Source organism: Hylobates moloch, unplaced genomic scaffold, assembly GCF_009828535.3.
Source record: "Hylobates moloch isolate HMO894 unplaced genomic scaffold, HMol_V3 SCAFFOLD_1, whole genome shotgun sequence".
Taxonomy (NCBI): Eukaryota; Metazoa; Chordata; class Mammalia; order Primates; family Hylobatidae; genus Hylobates; species Hylobates moloch.
Window position 1 is genome coordinate 377,075 of NW_026652276.1, and position 20,927 is coordinate 398,001.

The 20,927-nt window shown below is 54.6% G+C and overlaps 1 long non-coding RNA gene across 1 annotated transcript; it reads right to left on the reverse strand.

Annotated features, from left to right (window-relative positions):
- Positions 1-12,714: 12,714 nt before the first annotated feature.
- Positions 12,715-17,268, reverse strand: LOC131384389 (uncharacterized). Its single transcript, XR_009215198.1, has 3 exons — positions 17,167-17,268; positions 14,338-14,492; positions 12,715-13,553 (listed from the first exon to the last, which is right to left on the reverse strand). It is a non-coding gene; the product is annotated as an uncharacterized LOC131384389 (long non-coding RNA).
- Positions 17,269-20,927: the final 3,659 nt, after the last annotated feature.

Genomic DNA, 20,927 nt, shown 5'->3' on the forward strand with positions numbered 1-20,927 from the left:
AAGATGAAAGGAAATAATAAAAATAAGAGCAGAAATTAATGGAATAAAGCAAAAAATAGAGAAAATCAACAAAGCCAAAAATTGGTTCTTTGAAGAAATTAATAGAACTGATAAACCCCTGGAAAGATTGAGTGAGAAAAAAGATAACACAAATTTCACTATCAAGAATGAAAAAGAGGACATCACTATAGATGCTACAAGTATTAAAAGGATAAAAAGATAGTATGGAGGGCTTTTTGACAGTGCATTTGAAATTTTAGATGATACACAACTTACCAAAACTGACACTAAAAGAAATAGAAAATCTGGATAGTCCTACACCAATTAAATACATTGAATCTGTAATTTAAAATCTTCCCACAAAGAAAATTCTAGGTTCAGATGGTTTCACTGAGAAATTCTTCTCAACAGTTAAAAAAATACCACCAGTCTCATACAAACCTGCAGAGACTAAAAATGAGGGCATATTTCCCAACTCATTTTATGAGGTCAATGTAATACTAATACCAAAACCTGTAAGGAACATTACCAGAAGTTAGGAAAGCTATGGAACCTCTATCTGCTATGACTTTCCAGTCTGGGGAGTAGGGAGAATAATAATATCTACCTCCTAAGATTGTTGGGAGGACTGAATTCTTTTTTTTTTTTTGAGACGGAGTCTCGCTCTATTGCCAGGCTGGAGTGCAGTGGTGAAAACTCGGCTCACTGCAACCTCCGCCTCCTGGGCTCCAGTGATTCTCCTGCCTCAGCCTCCCGAGTAGCTGGAACTACAAGCACCTGCCACCACGCCCGGCTAATTGTATTTTTGGTAGAGATGGGGTTTCACCATGTTGGCCAGGATGGTCCTGATCTCCTGACCTCGTGATCCGCCTGCCTCGGCCTCCAAAAGTTCTGGGATTATAGGTGTAAGCCACAGCGCCTGGCCTGGGAGGACTGAATTCTTAATCCATGTCATGTAGTAAGTGCTCAGTCATTGTTAGCTGCTTTTTCAGAAAAGCTATAGTACCGTAAAATCTGAGGGTGCATTTTAATGAACTCTTTAATGCAGAGTCTAGAGCTCCTTGGACAGTGTGTGCCTCAGATTTTTGAAGAGCAGTCAGGTTTGGGATTCCCTGTATTTTATAGCTAGCATTATAGAAATGCAGAGAGGGAAAAGATCTCGCCCAAGGAGCCACTGCAAGACTGGGCATGGCCAGACTGTAAACCTCGGGGTCTAACTCCATGGTTCCTCAAGTACCTCTGTCAGGGCAAGAGCCTATGCTTGCAGGCAGGAGACCAGGAAGCTCCCACCTGCAACCTTCCCGCTGTGTAGCCTCAGGCAACTTCCTGCCCCATTCACAGGCTCAGTTTCCTCCTGTGCAAAATGAACTCATACTTCCTGCTTCCTGTCTCCTGTTGCAGCCGTCTCCTGGGCTCTGACATGGGGGTAGTGGGCCACTAGGCATAATTGATAGACACGTTTTGCACCCCAGAAGCTGCAGAAACCAGGTAAAGCTGTGTCTCTGGATGTTCAATACGGAACATTGCTAGCAGTAAGGAATTGAAAATGACCTAAGTGTGCCGGGCACGGTGGCTCACGCCTGTAATCCCAGCACTTTGGGAGGCTGAGGCATGGGGATCATCTGCGGTTAGGAGTTTGAGACCAGCTTGACCAACAAGGTGAAACTCTGTCTCTACTAAAAATACAAAAAATTAGCCAGGTGTGGCCGGGCGCGGTGGCTCACACTACAGAGGTGAGTTGCAGTGATTAATTGTGCCATGATCCAGCCTGGGGACAGAGATCCATTCAAAAAAAAAAAAAAAAAAAAAATTGTCTGTAATCCCAGCTACTTGGGAGGCTGAGACAGGAGAACTGCTTGAACCCAGGAGTCGGAGGTTGCAGTGAGCCAAGTTCATGCCACTGCACTCCAGCCTGGGCAACAGAATGAGACTCTGTCTCAAAAAAAAAAAAAAAGAAAATGACCTAAGTGTTTATGAAGAGATCAAGCCCAGCACAGTGACACCGCACTAGTAGTCCCAGCTACCTGGGAGGCTGAGGCAAGAGGATTGCTTGAGCCCAGGAGTTCAGAGCTGTAGTGCCTGTGAATAGCCACTGCACTCAGCCTGGGCAACTTAGCAAAGACTCGTTTCTAAAACACATTTTAAAAAGAGAGTGGATTAGGAGATTAAGCAATCTGGAGTACCTAGACCGCAAACCCTTATTCAGACCTTAAAAAGCTTGGGTCATACTGGAGTCAGCTGAGGTCTTCCTGTCCATTGAGACCTGGAGGAGGCCCAGTCCCAGCCCTCAAATTCCCAAGAGTGCTTTGACTTCTTGGGAGCCTACGTTTCTGCGGTCACCTTTGGCCCTGATTTTCTGTCTGCAGAATTCTTACATCCATTCTTGCCATGCACCTGACTCTTCTCTCTGCCCCAGTGTTGACCTAGCGTGGAACTCAGTCCCTGGTTGGTGAGTGGGCTTCTGAGTGCTGATACCAGCCCACCAGACTGGCTTAAGCACAGGGCAGTTTGTTGATTTGTGTGACCAGAGAGAGGTTTGTTGGTTTCAGGTGTAGCTGGATCCAGGAGTCTCTTTCCATCTGTGCTCCCCTGCGATGGCTCCACTCTCAGACAGCTCCCTGTCTATACCTCACAAGTTCAGGCTTTGCCAGTGGAAAAAAGTCGGGCTGTCCAGGTAGCTCTGGGAGATCCCCTGGGGTGGGCAGCTTCTGTACTCTGCCCATTTCCAAGCCAGCTGTGGCTGGACATGGGGAAGGTGTTATGCAGTCAGGCCTGCGTCTCATACCTGGCCCTGGATGGCATGGAAGCGGGTGGGCTTCCATCAGCTCCTGTGGAATGTGACCTGGAGGATGCTGGATTTCCATAACAGCCTGCTCACTCAAGGCTGCTGTGTGGTCACAGAGGGGTCCATAACCCAGTGATGCCCACATTCAACATTCCAAATTCAAGCCAACCCCTCAGGCTTGGGATTCTCCCAGCCTAGCCATTCACCTCCTCATGGCTCCTCTCTATCTCATCTCTCATGTGATGGCTGCTTGCCTCCCCCACCCTGGTCCTCTCCTCCTTGGCTCAGGCCCTGCCATACAGAGCCAGCACAGAACGGGCGCATCCTGGTTGTCCTCCTGGAAGGCTGCTGTGGCCTTGTGCCGCCTTGGAGACTGAGTTGAGCCCTCCCTCCCACGGTGACAAATGTGTGGTGCCCCCCAGAAGCAGGGCACCTTCCTCTGTGCAGCCATCTGCCCTGGCCGACTGCAAATCTCAGATGCTGTGAGTAGATCTGTCATCCATTTCCTTTGCCCGATGGGTCTGAGGCAGATCTGAGACTCTCCTCCTAGCATGGAGTGGGGAGGGAGGTCTGCCGCTCTTGGAAGGCTTCCGGAGCCCCCGTCCCTGTGTCCATTGACTTCCCTCACTGAGGGGTACCCCTTGGGATAGAGGCCACTCTACCCCGTTGCCCTTGCCAACGCTAGACCCTAAAGTGAGTTGTGTGGGTGATACAGCTTGGATCTGTGCCCCAGCCCAAACGTCCCGTCAAATTGTAAACCCCAGTGTTGAGGGAGGGGCCTGGTGGGAGGTGATTGGATGATGGGGGCTGATTTGCAGTTCTCGTGATAGTGAGTTCTCACGAGATCTGCCTGTTTAAAAGTGTGTGGCACCTCCCGCTTCACTCTCTTCCTCCTTCTCCGGCCTCGTGAGACACGCTTCTTTCGTCTTCGCCCTCCGCCATGATTGTAAGTTTCCTGAGGCCTCCCAGCCGTGCTTCCCGTACAGCCTGTGGAACGGTGAGTCAATTAAATCTCTTTTCTTTATAAATTACCCAGTCTCGGCCAGATGCAGTGGCTCACACCTGTAATCCCAGCACTTTGGGGGGCGGGCGGGTGGATCACCTGAAGTCAGGAGTTGGAGACCAGCCTGGCCAACGTGGTGAAACCCCGTCTCTACTAAAAATACAAAAAATTAGCTGGGTGTGGTAGTGGGCACCTGTAATCCCAGCTACTCGGGAGGCTGAGGCAGGAGAATTGCTTGAACCCAGGAGGCAGAGGTTGCAGTGAGCTGGGATAGTGCCGCTGCACTCCAGCCTGGGCTACAAGGGTGAAACTCCATCTCAAAATAAATAAGTAAATAACCCAGTCTCAGGTACAGTGGGGACGCCATGCCAGGGGTGGGTGGGACTGGGCGGGCGTTCAGCCTGCAGGCCACTGGGGTCGGTGGCAGCAGAGCACTTGGACTTTGTGCCGGCCACCTCACTCTGGACTGGCCTCTCCACCCACCACCTGGTGGCCTTCAGATGGTCTGTTTTTTGCAAAACCAGGCAGAGGGCTGTGTGGTGAGCCGCCCAGAATCTTTCTGCTGGGTGGTGTGTGTCTGCACGTGCGCCAGGCTGACACACCCCCCCACCCCCCGCCCCGTCACCTCCTGGTCACTGCAGGCTGCCTCTGAGGAGGGCAGTACCCGCCCACAAGGCCCACGGAGCCATGGCTTCTTCCCAGTGGTGATCCTTGATGGGCTGGAAGCTGACGGAACCGCTTGTCCTTCGTAAGCTGGGCTTGCTGCTTGTGGCTGAGGTATCCTCCCTGTTGAGGAAGAGCTTGTCATGGGTGAAAGCGTTTAAAAGTGGAATGTGAGTTTCTGAACGCGCTGGCATTGCGGAGGAAAGTGCATACTTGCAGGGAAAAAGACACGAAGGAGACACAGGAGATGGGGGCGGGGAACGGAGGGTTGAGCGGCGGCGGCAGCCTCAGGCATAGGTGGGTCCTGCCTGGCCTTGCTCTTTTTTTTGAGTCAGGGTCTCTCTCTGTCACCCAGGCTGGAGTCTCGCTCTGTCACCTAGGCTGGAGTGCAGTGGTGCGATCTTGGCTCACTGCAAGCTCTGCCTCTTGGGTTTTTGCCATTCTCCTGCCTCAGCCTCCCAAGTAGATGAGACTACAGGCACCTGCCACCACGACCGGCTAATTTTTTTTTTTTTTTTGTAAGTAGAGATGAGATTTCACTGTGTTAGCCAGGATGGTCTCCATCTCCTGACCTTGTGATCTTCCTGCCTCGGCCTCCCAAAGTGCTGGGGTTACAGGCATGAGCCACCGCACCCGACCACTCCGGCCTCATTCTTTAGAGGGTCTGTTCTGAGCCCAGCCCCTAAGGGGTACTGAGCTGCCAGTGTGTGCAGGGGCGGGGATGGTATGAGTGAGCCCGACAGGGTGTGGACCGGCATGGCGCGGCGTGGAGAGGCCAGAGAGACTGGGTGGGGCTGAACACATGCGGCTCGCAGGAAGCCTCTGGAGTGCAGGGTGTGCTGCGGGTGCAAGAGACAGGCTGCAGCGCTGTGAGCGAGTCCGGCGTTCTGAGTTGGATCAGAGCCTGGTGTCTCTGGTGGGGCCAGGACATTCTCATTGGCCAGTTCCTGTGCATGGGGTGACCCAGGCTGCATGGAGGGAGCCGCTTGTGCTTGGGCCACACCTCTTGTTCTCCTTTCAAAATGCATCCTGAGGTAGCAGCTGCCTGGCTGCTTCGCCATTGCCACCCCGTCCCAGCCGCGCCACCTCCTTCTGGACAGCCCCAGCACCCTCAGTGAGACCAGAGCCCTCCTGCCTCTGCAGCCTCCTCCCCCGCTCCTCGAAGATCACTTCCTTCTTCCTGGAACGTTCTTCCCCCATCTTCAAACTCTGCCGCCCGGCGTTTCCTCAGAGCGCCCCCCACCCCACCCCACAGGCCACCCCCACTCCAGGTTCAAGTGGCCGAGGTGAATACTGGGTGGGCAGGGCGGGAAGTGGGCGGCGAGACACCTCCACCATCCCAGCCCACCCTCGCTGCGGTCGGAACCTTCCCACTAGAACTACGAGATTCCTGTGTTTTCACTTGGCCAGCGCAAACCTTCCTCCTGGGCGGAGGGACCGCCTCAGGTCTCCCCACCTCCTCCGCACCTCCTGTAGGGGGTTTCCCTGTGCCTGGGAGGCAGACGCGCTGTGGTGAGCCCTGAGTGGACTCAGCCAACAGCAGGGGCTGCTGCTATTGTGCTCTCCACCCCCTTAGTGGGTCCCCCCAAGTCATCTGCGGCAGTGGGACCAGCTTATTCTAAACCTCGGAGTCCTTCCTTCGCCTTCTCTCTCATGGCCCAGAATGTCTACTTCTTCATGAAGCAATTAAATATTTCCCTTCTGCAGTGAGCGGCGGGACGTGCTGGTTCTGAGTCACAGAAAAGCAGCCCTCACGCTGCTTCTAGAAGGAAGGGAATGTATGATCTGCGCCTCCAGAAAAGGCACCCCCAGGCCTCGGCCTCTCTCTGGGAGGTCTAGGGCTGGGCCATGTGACCGATGCTGGCACAGTGAGGCTGCCAGAGGATCCTTGACCAAAAATTTATAGCATCCTCAAGCCCTGGAGACGTTTTAAGAGAACCAGCAGCAGAAGCTAATAAAGTGGTCAAGTGGGCATCGATTTGTAAACCCTCTCGGCTTGGCCCAGGCCCCTGGATGAGGTCATTGCCCTGGTTTCCAGATCAGAACCCTCCAAGGGGAGGCCTCGAGGTGATGGGCAGAGGCTGCAGTGGGCCAGTTCCAGGGAGGGTCCCTTGGGTGCTTCTGCAAGCACCCCATCCCACCATGGGCACAAAGCCAGGGACTGTTCGCCCCCCAGGAGGCTCAGCCCTGCACAATAACCCCTACAGTTCGCACGGGCTGAACCAGGTCCCGTAAGAGCTGCCGTCAGGGCAGGTGACCCGGGCTGCCCCCTCGGGAGAGGTGTGTGGTGCAGAGACAGAGGGACAGGAGCTGCCTGGGCTGGAGGCTCTCCTCCCACAAGCTGCCTGGACCCCCTTCTCCATCTGGAAGGGGGGACACGCCCCTGGTCTGCCGCTCTTGCAGGGATCTGTGGTGACAGTGTGTCCGGAATTGGTGGGTTCTTGGTCTCACTGACTTCAAGAATGAAGCCGTGGGCCCCCGCACTGAGTGTTACAGTTCTAAAGGCGGCGTGTCCGGAGTTCGTTCCTTCTGATGTTCGGAGTTTCTTCCTTCTGGTGGGTTCGTGGTCTCGCTGGCTCAGGAGTGAAACTGCAGACCTTCACGGTGAGTGTTACGGCTCTTAAGGCAGCACGTCTGGAGTTGTTCGTTCCTCCCAGTGGTCTCGTGGTCTCTCTGGCTTCAGGAATGAAGCTGCAGACCTTCGCGGTGAGTGTTACAGCTCTTAAGGCAGTGTGGACCCAAAGAGTGAGCAGTAGCAAGATTTATTGCAAAGAGCGAAAGAACAAAGCTTCCACAGTGTGGAAGGGGACCCGAGCGTGTTGCCGCTGCTGGCTGGGGCAGCCTGCTTTTATTCTCTTATCTGGCCCCACCCATGTCCTGCTGATTGGTAGAGCCAAGTGGTCTGTTCTGACAGGGCGCTGATTGGCGCGTTTACCATCCCTGAGCTAGACATAAAGGTTCTCCAGGTCCTCATCAGATCAGTTAGATACAGAGTACTGACACAAAGGTTCTCCAAGGCCCCACCAGAGCAGCTAGATACAGAGTGTCGATTGGTGCATTCACAAACCCTGAGCTAGACACAGGGTGCCGATTGGTGTATTTACAATCCCTGAGCTAGACATAAAGGTTCTCCACGTCTCCACCAGACTCAGGAGCCCAGCTGGCTTCACCCAGTGGATCCTGCACCGGGGCTGCAGGTGGAGCTGCCCGCCAGTCCCATGCCCTGCGCCTGCACTCCTCAGCCCTTGGGTGGTTGATGGGACTGGGCGCCGTGGAGCAGGGGGTGGCGCTCGTCGGGGAGGCTCGGGCCGCACAGGAGCCCATGGAGGGGGTGGGAGGCTCAGGCATGGCAGGCTGCAGGTCCTGAGGCCTGTCGCGCGGGAAGGCAGCTAAGCGCGGGTGGGCTGGCACTGCTGGGGGACCCAGTACACCCTCCGCAGCCACTGGCCCCGGTGCTAAGTCCCTCATTGCCCGGGGCCGGCAGGGCCGGCTGGCTGCTCTCAGTGAGGGGCCCGCGAAGCCCATGCCCACCCGGAACTCCAGCCGGCCGGCAAGCACCAGGCGCAGGCCCGGTTCCCGTTCGCACCTCTCCCTCCACACCTCCCTGCAAGCTGAGGGAGCCGGCTCCCGCCTTGACCAGCCGAGAAAAGGCTCCCACAGTGCAGCGGTGGCTGAAGGGCTCCTCCAGTGCCACCAAAGTGGGAGCCCAGGCAGGGGAGGCGCCGAGAACAAGCGAGGGCTGTGAGGACTGCCAGCACGCTGTCACCTCTTAATAGGAGATGATCAGATGGGATGTACCTGACCAAGGGGGCACCATACACTTTCTGCGCCAAGGCCTGTGGGCCTATCACCCCATTTGCCCAGATGGCTCCCTGAGCAAACAGCCCCTCCCCATTCACTTTTCCCAGAAGCTCATTCCTCTTACTAATGGAGGATGAGAGCTTGGACCAGAAGGGTTTTGTATAAACTCAGATGAGTGCTAAGTAAACAGCCGGGAACCCGCAGGGCTGGAGAGTTTGTCCGCTAGCCTTGCAGCCAGGCAAGGGTAAGTGACCACAGGCCAAGCAGGGGCCACAGTCTCATGCTTTTAGCACCCCCATGCACCGACCCCCTTCCCTCCCCAGTAGGGGTCTGGAAGAGTGGGCTTCAGCCGGGCCAGGGAGTCCTGATGCATCCTCATGTCCAGGCTCAGCCAGGCCAGCCACATCCTCTCCCACTGTGGATAGAGCTACCCCCTCTGGCAGCACCCTGCCAACCCTTGATATTAGAAAATCTTTTTTTTTTTTTTTTTGAGACAGAGTCTCGCTCTTTCGCCCAGGCCAAACTGCAGTGGCGCGATCTCGGCTCACTGCAAGCTCCGCCTCCCGGGTTCACGCCATTCTCCTGCCTCAGCCTCCCGAGTAGCTGGGACTACAGGCGCCCGCCACTGTGCCCAGCTAATTTTTTGTATTTTTAGTAGAGACGGGGTTTCACTGTGTTAGCCAAGATGGTCTTGATCTCCTGACCTCGTGATCCGCCCACCTCTGCCTCCCAAAGTGCTGGGATTACAGGCGTGAGCCACCGCGCCCGGCCGATATTACATCTTTATTGCTGATCCGGCAGATGAATGGTGACACCGGGTGGCTTTACTGTGCACATCCCAGGCCATGAATGGTGACACCGGGTGGCTTTACTGTGCACGTCCCCGGCCGCCTGTAAGGCCAAGCGTGTTTCATGCCCCGTTGCCCACTGGACTCTTGGGACCTCTAGGTAGAGAATTTGCCCATTTCTCTGGGATTTTTTTTTAGTTGGTTACAAATGCTGCAGATGCTTCTCGCCAGACTTTCACTTCCAGCCTTTCTCTTCCTGTGCAGAGATTGCGCGTTTTGTCAGAGTCAAATGTACCCATGCTCTGCAGCCTCGGCCTGAACGGGGCTTCTGCGGCCCGAAACCACACCCCGATCGCCCAGGCTCTGTCCTGACCTTCTCGGGTGTTTTGTTGTTTTGGTGTTTCATGTTGGCCTCATTTTACTTTTATGTGGTATTTGGAAAGGACGTATATCAGGACTCAGGAACTGAAGTGGTTTCTTTTGTTTTTATTTTTTGAGACGGAGTCTCACTCCACCACCCAGGCTGGAGTGCAGTGGCGCGATCTCAGCTCACTGCAACCTCTGCCTCCCAGGTTCAAGCGATTCTCCTGCCTCAGTCTCCAAGCAGCTGGATTACAGGTGCACACCACCAGGCTTAGCTAATGTTTGTATTTTTAGTGGAGATGGGATTTCACCATGTTGTCCAGGCTGGTCTCAAAATCCAGACCTCAGGTGATTCACCCACCTCAGCCTCCCAAAGTGCTGGGATTACAGGCATGAGTCATTGCGTCCAGCCGGGAACTGAAGTGGTTTTTATTTTTATTTTGTTTCTATATTTATTTTAGAGACAGGGTCTTGCTCTATCACCCTGGCTAAAGTGCATTGGTGCCATCACAGCTCGCTGCAGCCAGAAGCTCCTGGGCTCAAGCAGTCCTCTTGCCTCAGCCTCCCGAGCAGCTGGGACTACAGGCATGAGCCACCACACCCAGCTTGAAGTGGTTTTCAGAACCATTTTTGTGAATATGCGAAAGAATTTACCTTTTTTTCTTCCCAGATTGGCTTGGCTGTGGGTCCAAGGTGTCATCTCTTACCTCTCTGAGGATCGTCATGTTTAGGGACCTTTTTGGCAGGTGGCATTTTCACTGCTCCTTGCTCCACCTCAGTTTCCCCCAGGTGCTCCTCTGTGTGCTTTGGTCCTTCCTTTTTGGGAGAAAGGCCTGCCCTTCCATAGGAGGAGCAAGACTAGCAACTCCTTGGGGTGTCCAGGTGGAGCCTGGGGACTGGCCTGCTTCTTTCCTGGGGACGCCGAAAGGAGGTCTTTTCCCCAGGCAGTTCCGCATCTCCCAGGAAGGCCCCTGAGGTCTCCTGCTTGGGGTTGGGGGGTCCCTGTCTAGCTAATGGCAGCCTGAGACGAGTGCAGGAAGGGTTCCAGGGGCCACAAGTCAGGAGGCAGCCCCTCCTCCACCTTCTCCCCAGACCTTAGCCATCCCGTGTCCCTTGGCTATAACCCCTTAGATTCAGTTGCTCCAGAGAAGACCTTGTTTTGTCAGCTTTGGAAGGGCCATCGGGCCTGGCTGTGGGAGGCGGGGAAGGGGTGTGGGGTCCCCCACAGCAGCCTGTGCTCCCAGCCCCAGCCCCGCCGTTCATCCATGCCGTGGTCACAGTGCTCGTCATCCGCGCCTGTGGGAGGACGGTGTCCTGCAGGTGGGCCTGGGGCTGGGCCTCCTGATGTGCTTCAGCCAGTGGGGCATGAGCAGGTGATGACCATCCCCTCCCAGCAGACGTTTGAGGAGCTGTGCCCCTTTCCGGCGGAGGACAGCTCTGTCTCAGGGAGGGCTGCTGGCTTCTGGGGTAAAGTGGGAGGAGGATGGGGTGTGAGACAGCAGCAGAGCATCCGGGATAGGCGTGTGCCTGTGTGAGGAAGCAGCCTGGGCTGCCGGAGCCACTGGGATTCCAGGGCTGTTTGTTACCACAGCAGAGCTCCACCAAGGCTGACAGCTACACCTGCTAAGTCAGTTACCCTCCTCGGCTTTGGGCTAAAATGTGGGGGACATCAAAATCTCTCAGCTTGCCAAGTGCAGTGGCTCATGCCTGTAATCCCAACACCTTGGGAGGCCGAGGCATGTGGACCACTTGAGGTCAGGAGTTCAAGGCCAGCCTGGGCAACGTGGTAAAATCCCATCTCTACTAAAAATACAAAAATTAGCTGGGCATGGTGGCACACACCTGTCATCCTAGCTACTCAGGAGGCTTAGGCAGGAGAATCACTTGAACCCGGGAGGAAAAGGTTTGCTCAGCCTAGGCGACAGAGAGAGACTGGATCCCCCACAAAAAAAAAAAAAAAAAAAAAAAATCTCTCATCTACTGTTCTCTCCTCCCCAGGTTTTTTTTTTTTTTTTTTTTCTTGTGGGCTTTTCCCCTTTAGGGGGAAGTTTTTAAAATTCCTTTCCTGTTATTGTAGGAGGGTTTGGGAGGGAGAGAGGGCTAAGGAGACACAGATAACGGGATCGTGGCTGCCCCACACTCTTCAGTTTACGATCAGCGCCTGTGGACTCCAGTGCACACTTCGCTGGCCTCTGCCTGCTGTGCAGCTTCATTCCAGGGCCTTTGTTTTCTCGTGGACAGTGTTGTCCCGTCATTCCTTCCCTTAAGCGGGCTCGTGGGGGCAAACTCCCTGAGTCCGGGTGGGTTTGCAAATGCCTGCAATTCCTCTCGTGCTTGAAAGATGATGACTGCGGATAGATTTGAAGCCGTCACCCATTGGTCTTTATACTCCAGTTGTACATGTCAATCTGATTTGTGTTCCTTTTTTACCTCATAGCCTTCCTCTCCCCCTCCTCCTCCCTTCCCTCCCTCCCTCCTGCATTAGTTTCCTGACACGAACCTGGTGGCTTAGGACAACAGACACTTATTCTCTCACAGTTTCTGAGGCTGGAAGTCCAGAAGTCGGGGTGCTGGTGGGATGTGCTCTTCTGAAGCCTCCAGGGCAGGGCCAGCCGCATGCCCGTCTCCTCGCTCGGGCACCTGCCCGCGGTCCCCGGCGGTCCTCAGCTCATTGCTGCATGGCTCCAACGTCCACCTCTCCCACTACGTGGCCTCCTCCTGGTGTCTCTGTGTCCATATCTCCCGCTCTGTCTAAGGACACCAGTCACTGGTCATGGGACCCATCCTAATCCAGGGTGACCTCATATTAACCTGATCACATCTGCAAAGACTATTTCCAAGTCAAGCTACACTCCCAGCTGCTGGGGGCGGGACTTGAACATATTTTTTGTGGGGACACAATTCCCCTCTCAGGTTTTAAGATTTGTTTTTATCATTGAAGTTTTCAAAACTATCATGTGTCAGGTCAGTATTTTGTTTTCCCTTTTTCACCTGAAAACTTACATTTCTCTTCAATTTGGGGAAATTTTTCGTGTGTGTGTGTGTGTGTGTGTGTCTATGTGGTGTGTGTGTGTCTGTGTTTTCTGTGTGGGTATGTGTGGTGTGTGTGTTTTCTGTGTGTGTATGTGTGGTGTGTGTAGGTGGGTGGTCTCTGTGGTGTTTGTGTATGTCTGGGTTTTCTATGTATGTGTGGTATGTGTCTTGTGTGCTTATGATACATACTTGTATGTATCTGTGTGTGTGTGTTCATCTGTGTGTATGTGTGGTGTGTGTCTGTGTGTGCTTGTGTACCTGTGTGTGTGTTCATCTGTATGTGTATGGGTGGTGTGTGAGTATGCATCTGCGTGCATCTGTGGGTCTGTGGGGTGTGTGTCTGTGTGGTATGTATGTGTGTGTGGGTGGTGTGTGAGTATGCATCTGTGTGGTGTATGCATCTGTGTGTGTGGTATGTGTGTGTGATGTGTGTGTCTGTGGTGTGTGTGTGCATCTGTGGGTCTGTGGTATGTGGGAAGGGTGTCTGTGTAGGGTGTGAGTGTGCGTCTGTGTGCATCTGTGTGTGTGTGGTATGTATGTGTCTGTGTGATGTGTGTGTGGTGTGTGTGTGCATCTGTGCAGTGTATGTGTGTGGTGTGTGAGTGTGCATCTGTCTGTGTGCGCCTGTGTGTCTGTGTGTGGGTGGTGCCTCCTCTCTGCCCTCCTTCTGGAATGCCTGCTGGATGGCTACAACGACTTGTGGATCTCGCCTCCGTGTTTCTCAGCTTTTCCTTGACAATTTATTTCTAGGTCCACAATCTGCGGAGTCTCCTTCCTGGGCTCAGTCTTCATCCTGTGAATGTTTTCATCTTCATCCATTTTGCTACTCAGTCCCTTCACGGTGGCGTTTTATTTGAGTTCATGTTTGTACTGTTCCTTTTCTTTCTCCAGCTGATCCCTCTGTGCACACACAGCATTCCCCTGGCTCTCTCTGATATGTGTACACACATTCCGGAGTCTCCTAATTGCTTTCTCAGTTATGTTTCCCGGGGCGGGAGTGGGGTGACTCCTTCCCTCGGTTGCGCTGCCGTTTCCTTTCTGTCTTGGCTGTCTGCCATGCTTGGTGTGGTAGCTGAATAATGGCCCCCAAAGATGTCCTGGTCCTGATCCCTGGTACCTGTGAATATGGGACCAAAAGGGACGCTGATGACATGAGTAAGTTGAGGCTCTTGACATGGGAGATTATCTCAGATTATCTAGGTGGCCCTAATGTCATCACAGACTCCTTATAATATGGAAGCAAGTGCTCAACGATGGGAATACATTAAAAAAGGAAAAAATGAAAATGGAAACAAGAGGGTCAGAGAGAAACGCCGCAGTGGGAAGGGGCCAGAGAGAGGCTCTGCTGCTGGCTTTGTAGGTGGAGAGGGGGCCATGAGCTGAGGGATGCAGGTGGCTTCTGGAAGCTGAAAAAGACAAGGAAACAGATTCTGTCCTAGGGCCTCCAGAGGAACCAGCACTGCCCACTCCTTGATTCTAGCCCGCTGAGGCCTATTTTGGATTTCTGCACCCCAGAACTGTGAGAGAATAAATTGTGCTGTGGAAGCCACCACACTTGTGGTGATCTGTTCCAGCCACAGTAGGAAGCTCATATGCTTGGCAGTTCTGATTGTGAACTCATCTTTATGTTGGAGATTCCTTTACACATAAGTCCCCTTATCCACAGGGAACAAATTCCATGACCCCCAGTGGATGCCTGAAACCGCGGAGAGTACTGAATCCTATATATACTGTGTTTTTTCCTATATGTATATCCTTATATCTATGATACAGTCTAACTTATAAATTAGGCACAGTGAGAGATTAACAAAAATAACTAATAGTAAAATAGGACAATGATGACAATATAATGTAATAAAAGTTTTGTGAATATGGTCTCTCTTCTCTCTCAAATATCTTACTGTAAAATTAGCTGGCCATGGTGGCGTGTGCCTGTAGTCCCAGCTACTCGGGAGTCTGAGAAGGGAGGATCGCTTAAGCCTAGGAGGTGGAGGCTGCGGTGAGCCAAGATTGCGCCATTGCACACCAGCCTGGGTGACAGAGTGAGATCCTGTTTCTAAAAACAAACAAAAAACAAAACTTACTGAACTTATTGTACTGACATTTTCGAACCATGGTCGACTGTGGGTAGCTGAAACCATGAAAAAGCGAAACCACGGATAAGGAGGATTGCTGTACTCCCTGCTGTGTCAGTGACTCAGCCTCCTTGGTGGAGGGAAGGGCTGCTGGGGGACACGTTGGAAGCTGGTGTTCTGGGTCCCCAAGAGGCAACCTATTCATGAAAATAATATGTTCATTTTATTAAAGTTGGAAAATATAGAAAAATATAAAGAATTTGCATAAGACTCATAATCTGGTTCACAGGCAACCATTATAAATATTTGAATTTTTTTTTTTTTTTTTTTAGACAGAGTTTTGCTCTTGTTGCCCAAGCTGGAGTGCAATGACACAATCTTGGCTCACTGCAACCTCCGTTTCCCGGGTTCAAGCGATTCTCTTGCCTCAGCCTCCCGAGTAGCTGGGATTACAGACGCGCGCCACCACACCTGGCTAATTTTTTGTATTTTTAGTAGAAACGGGGTTTCACCATGTTAACCAGGCTGGTCTCGAACTCCTGACCTAGATGATCCACCCGCCTGGGCCTCCCAAAGTGCGGGCATTGCAGGCGTGAGCCACTGCACCCAGCCAAATGTTTGAAATATTTTTATACAACTACAGGAGGGAAGAGAGAAAGAAAGGGAGGAGGGCAAGGGGGAAGTTGGGACCTAATACGAGCACTTTTTCTGTCTATTTTCCCCACTTACATTGTAGCTTGTGAGCACCTTGCTAAGCCATTACCATGTTTTATGCACAATAGTTTGATGGCCGCGCCATACTCCGTGGGACGGATGTCTTATATAAATTGTTCATGTCATTGCGTATTTAAGTTGAAACAGCCCAGTGACATTTGAGCTACATCATTGTGCATCTGTGACATTTTCTCAGCACTAACACTCAGAAGTGGAGCCGCTGGCTCAGTGGGAAGGGGCGTTTTTAAAGCTCTGCATTTGGAACAAGTTACAAAGGAGAGTGCCATGCCGCGCAAGCCCACTGCCAGGGTCTACATGCCAGAGAGGGCCAAGGAGTCTAGGCTCAGAAGGTAAAGCCAGTGTTTGGTCTGGGGTCTGATGCGGTCCAGTCAGTGACCAAGGTTGGTGTTGGCTGCCTCCAGGAGGCTGGGTGGGAGCCAGAGGCTGGGCAGCCAGTTAGGCACCCGGGCATCACCAAAACGGGTTTGAATGTTCCCAAAACTTACGTTCAGCTTCAGGGCTGGGCGTGGTGGCTCACGCCTGTAACCCCGGCACTTTGGGAGGCCGAGGTCAGGAGTTCTAGACCAGCCTGGCCAACAGGATGAAACCCTGTCTCTACTAAAAATCCCAGAAAAATTAGCCAGGCGTGGTGGTGCATGCCTGTAGTCCCAGCTACTCGGGAGGCTGAGGCAGGAGGATTTGTTAACCTGGAAAGCGGAGGTTGCAGTGAGCTGAGGATACACCACTGCACTCCAGCCTGGGCGACAAAGCAAGACTGTCTCCAAAAATAGAAAAAAAAAAAAATCATCAGGTGAAGAGCTGCCTCTGGTGAGGACAGAGAAGTGACCGAATCCCTGGGGTGCTGCCCAGCACTGCAACCTCTTGGGATATGTGGGCCAGACTGCTTGGCCCGAGTCCAGGCGGGCACGGGGTGAGTCCCGGCTCAGGAGGGTTTTGCGAAGGACACTGAGGGACGCTGCTGCCATCCACCTGGAAACGCTGAGTGCCCCAGAGTGGCAGACACAGCGTCCAGTCCTGGCACTGAAGAGCCTGACTCCCGTCCGTCCCAGCAGCCGTCTCCCATAGTCTGGCGAGGCCGGGAGGCCCAGGCTGCCACACCGCACGCCCCTTTCCTGTGTCCTTCACCCATCTCTCCCCTGAACGGGATGCCCACTCTACGCCCAACTGGCCGAGCGCCGGAGACAGTGGTGGGCACACTGGACCGAGCTGGGCGTCCCTTGGGAGGGGCAGACCCTTGTCCCTGAGTTACACAGCTCCGGGGGTTGGGTGGGGTTGGGGCGGACGTCCCGTGCAGGGAAGGACAGGCCAGGGCGCGCTGGTCGGAGCTGGAGCCTGAGGCTACCGGGCGCTGAGGACGGGCGGCAGGTGCCCGCGCACACACCAGGCACAGCCCTGGCCCCGCTGCCAAACCCTCCGCAGCGGCCGCGCTTACTCCTCGGCCGAGCCTACTCTGCAGAGGGGGAAACGGAGGCTCCGGCCAGCGGGACCCCAGCCGGTCAGCGCGTCTCAGCCGAGTGGAAGCCTGCGTCCCTGGGCTTCCCTGGTGCCGCTTCCCCGCTGTCCGCGCCTGGCGCCCTGGGAGCGGCGGCCAGAGTCCTGACCCGAGAAATCTTGGGGCCGATGAAGCAGGAGGACAGGACCCTCCTGGAGCCGGGGGACGACGGTGCCCGGTGCCCGGCAGGTCAGATGGCGCCGGAATCGCGGGGCGGGGGTCCCTCTGGCCGCGCGCCTTCCCTTCCGCGGCACATTCTGAAGGTTCTGCCGATGGAGAGAGTGGGGCTGGGGAGCGAGATGCTGGACGGGGCCGAGGGGCAGGGATCTGCTGCTGGGGAGCGGAGGGCTGCGCGGACCACGCACCGGCCCCAATCCCCCAGTTGTCCACACCGCTCCTTGTGGCTGGAAACCCTCGGGTACCCCCACCTGCCCCAGGCACCCGTCTCCAACAAGGGCACTTCTGCCCTGCGGGGCCGCTCCTGGGCTCTTGAAGCCGGGAGCTTCGCACCTATTCGCAGAGAAGCCCCGCCCCTCCCCGCGGCCGCGCCCCCAACAACCACGCCCCCACGCGTGGCTCCGCAGGGTCCTTGCCTGGGAGGCAGCCCCACCCCTCTCTTCGGTCTTCTCATGACCACGCCCCTTCTCACCCCGCCCCTGGTGACAGGCCCCGCCCACACCCACCGCGCCCCGCCCCGCGCCTGGCCCTTCCTTTCATGACCTCACCCCGCCCCTGGCCGTGGCCGGGGTCGTCCTCCGTGGGCGCCGGGGCTGCTGCTCTCCTTGGCGTAGCGAGAGAGCCGTGGACTTGCCGGCTGGATGCAGGCAGGGCGGGCGCGGAGCGGGGCTATCTGGGGCGGCCGGGCCCCACCGTCCTCCCGCAGGGACACCTGTCCTTTCCTTTCGCAGGCGTTCTTTTTCTTCAGCTATTTCCCGCTTCCTGAGATCTGGAGGCCTTCTTTTTGCACAAATATGTTGTTTTGAAACACTAGGCATTGTTCTGAGACTTCAGTCGCGGCCTGCAGCCAAACGCAACACGCATTTCAACCGAGCGCTCCGGCACTCTGGGGAATTAGGGGAGCGGATGAGAGATTTAAAAATCCACGGTCACTGTGCAGAGATAAGGAAATGTGATTCGTGTGTAGCTCTGAAACATGACTTTGCACTGAACGTCGCGCCCTGGGCATGTTCCCAGGTGATCCTTCACGTTCCTAAAGACCTGGTAACTCACCCATACCTGGAACCCCGGGCCGCCCTCCAGAGTGACCTCATCCTCAGCGCTGCCTCAGACTCAGACACCCGAAGCTGCAGAGGTAGGACCCCGCATCACAAGCGGGAAGGCGAGGGCTGCTTGGGGTATGGACTCCCAGCTGCTGGAGGAACATTGTCCTTTGGCTCAGAATAGAAAGCCAGTTTCTCTTCTGGCCTTTCCAGCTCCAGAGGAGCCCCCAGGGTGTCCCTGGTTTGGGGACAGTTCCCACTCACAAGCTGAAGGAGAATCCCACTCACCATTGGACAGAGGAGAAACAGGCCCAGCGAGGGGAGTGCTTGCTTGTACAGAGTGAGTCCGTGGGGAGTGGGAGAGACCCCCAGGGGTCCAGACTGAGCCCACACCAGGATGGTGGGAGGACCCAGCACCACCTCTGCCCCAGGAGCTCACCTGACAACCCACGGGGCAGTGAGACCTCCTTGTTGGGGGATCCTCTTTGATGATGCAAAGCTGCCAGAGCATCCCAGGGACAGCCCCAGGGGCTCTGACACCTGCTGTCAGAGTCACTTTCCCCAAAAGGACCTTCTCCTGTAGCCCCCAACGTTGTCCTCAGCTCCCCCCCTTCTCTTGATCCATCAGGCTTCATGGCCAAGATGGGTGGGCCCACTGTGTGACGGGGGGTCCCCTGGGGGAGAGTCAGCAGTCTACCCCACTCCTCTTTGAGGGCCCATGGAACCTGGGGATTCCTTTCTGGAAGCCATTCCCAGGGAGAAAGCAAAGTACCTGGCCAGGAAGGTGAAGCCCGAAGACAGCCCGAGCCGCTCAGCGCCCCCACCCGGTGTTCTCCATGAGGGAGCCCCCTGGAAGGGGGTGCTTCTCTGACCCTCCCAAAGTGGGAAGAGCCCACTGGGTGGCACAGAGGCCTCCAGCCTAGGCTCAGAGCAGGGGTGGCTGGCAGGATTCTACTCCCAGCACCCAGGTCCCAGCAGCACTGCTGCCACTCAAACGCCACAGGAGAAACTGGACAGGCGGGGAGAGAAAACAGTTCCCTCACCTCCTCCTCTGGGCCCCTGGGACCCCAAGGGAGAATCTGAGCTCTAGCAGACAAGCATTTGTCTTTGGCCTAATCGTATACCCACCTGGGAGGCCCTTGTCCCCCACAGCATGGCCTCGCATGGAGAGAGGTGTGGGCCACTTCCCAGCCTTCTTGTTAAGTGTGAAGTCCGGGTCCTCCTCCCCCAGCACCCGTCCTTCCCACTCAGCACATTCAGAGCGTGGCTACGGCCACTTCCCTTCTGTTCCAGCTCTGGGGAACATCACACGGCCTTTAGGAATGTGAAGAAACACCTGAGAACACATCCAGGGCACGACGTTTGGCGAAAACTCACGTTTCAGAGCCGCACGTGAATTTTGTATGAATGTGAATTCTCTCACGACCATGGATTTTTAAATCTCTCACCCACTCTCCTAATTCCTCAGAGTGCTTGAGCACTCAGTTGAAATACATGTTACGTTTAACTGTGGGCCGTGATTGAAATCTCAGAACAATGCCCAGTCTCTGCCCCTCTCCCCCTGCCCCTCCCTTGAAGTGGCCTCTGCCCTGTGTGGTGACCCCCAACCTCAGCTTCCGGGTGGGCCTCTGGCTAAGTTGGAAGTGGCTGCCACCCCACACCTCGGAGTGTTTCTGACAACACTGAAATTGCACCTTCCTTTACGCTGAACCTTGCAGCCTAAATCAGCAGCCCCTTTCTGACTCCTTTATATTTGGTGGAAAGATTTTCTCTCCCCATGGGACATCTTTCCTGCCTCTGGCTTGGCCACTCCTCCCTCCAGGAGGCTCACCTGGGCCCTCCTGGCTTTCACCTCTCTCCTTGTCAGCCCAGTGTCTGCACATCCGCTTTGCTTTTCCTTTGCCTCTGGGCCTGATGTGTGTTTTTGGCATGTTCCTTCAGTGAGTCTCGTATCACATCACGGATTCTGCATCTGCCAACAGCTCCCATCACTTAAGCATACCTGCATACCTCCCTCCCTACTCCCCAGGCAGTTGATCACCATCCTTCCAGGGGTGTCCCCCATCAGATCCACAGCCAGGACTCCCCGTTACGGACACAGATGTAATCGCAGTGAATTCATATCATTTTATATTGCCTCAGCATTCAATTTGAAATACTTTTATTTTACTTTTTTTTTTTTGAGATGGAGTCTTGCTCTGTCACCCAGGCTGGGGTGCGTAGTGCCATCTTGGCTCACTGCAACCTCCACCTCCCAGGTTCAAGCAATTCTCCTGCCGCAGCCTCCCAACTAGCTGTGTCCGGAATTGGTGGGTTCTTGGTCTCACTGACTTCAAGAATGAAGCCGCGGACCCTCGCGGTGAGTGTTACAGCTCTTAAGGTGGCGCGTCTGGGGTTTGTTCCTTTTGATGTTCGGATGTGTTTGGAGTTTCTTCCTTCTGGTGGGTTCGTGGTCTCGCTGGCTCAGGAGTGAAGCTGCAGACCTTCACGGTGAGTGTTACAGCTCTTAAGGCAGTGTGGCCCCAAAGAGTGAGCAGTAGCAAGATTTATTGCAAAGAACGAAAGAACAAAGCTTCCACAGTGTGGAAGGGGACCTGAGCGGGTTGCCACAGCGGGTTGCCACTGCTGGCTCGGGCAGCCTGCTTTTATTCTCTTGTCTGGCCCCACCCACATCCTGCTGATTGGTAGAGCCGAGTGGCCTGTTCTGACAGGGCGCTGATTGGTGCGTTTACCATCCCTGAGCTAGACATAAAGGTTCTCCACGGCCCCATCAGATCAGTTAGATACGGAGTATCGACACAAAGGTTCTCCAAGGCCCCACCAGAGCAGCTAGATACAGAGTGTCGATTGGTGCATTCACAAACCCTGAGCTAGACACAGGGTGCTGATTGGTGTGTCTGCAAACTGTGAGCTAGATATAGAGTGCCGATTGGTGTATTTACAATCCTTGAGCTAGACATAAAGGTTCT